Source organism: Nanorana parkeri, unplaced genomic scaffold (genome assembly GCF_000935625.1).
Source record: "Nanorana parkeri isolate BGI_ZX_2015 unplaced genomic scaffold, ASM93562v1 scaffold499, whole genome shotgun sequence".
NCBI lineage: Eukaryota > Metazoa > Chordata > Amphibia > Anura > Dicroglossidae > Nanorana > Nanorana parkeri.
In genome coordinates, this window is record NW_017306767.1 from 764249 (window position 1) to 764905 (window position 657).

At 43.5% G+C, this 657-nt stretch overlaps 1 protein-coding gene across 2 annotated transcripts in view; it reads right to left on the reverse strand.

Moving 5' to 3' along the window:
* WDR20 (WD repeat domain 20) overlaps nucleotides 1–657 on the reverse strand; it is a 43849-nt gene that overhangs the window by 1126 nt on the left and 42066 nt on the right. The window lies entirely within an intron of this gene.

Genomic DNA, 657 nt, shown 5'->3' on the forward strand with positions numbered 1-657 from the left:
CCCCCCCATTGTGTATAGAATTTGATGATTTATGGGACCTCGGGGAGAGAGTCGGGAAGAACAAGCCGCCTCAGAGGTTTCAGGTGAATATAACTTTGATTTTTAAACCCAGACCAAAACAGTTAACCCTTGGGGTGCCGGGGTATCCTAACTGCAAGGGTTAATAGAAAAAAACTTTCTTGAGGGGGGGAAAAAAAAAAAACGAACGCACTCACTACGTCTGGAATGGTAAACGGCAACATAGTTTTTATTCTTGGGTTTAGATACAGAGATATTCTTTAAAGGAAAAAAAAGGTATCTAAAAGACATTTTTTTAAACATTTTTGGGTGGAGTAGGGAAGGGGTTGGAGTTAGTATTTGGCCATCTATGGAGATTTCTCTTCACTTCCTGTCCAGCAGACACAAAAAGATGCAAGAGTAAATCTGACATGTGAGAGCAAGCGAGGTAAAGCCTCTCTGATGGTTGTCACCAGAACAGGTGTCCCCATTGGAAGATTCCCTCTCCATATCTGTTCTAATAGCTCCCCCCCAACCTTCAGTCCCAGTCAGAACGGTCACCTGGGACAGACAGAGGGCGAAGATTCCCAGCGAGAACAGAGACAGCAATAAAAACCTGACAGGGGTTGTGTAATCCCTCCAACCAAACCAATTAAAAAA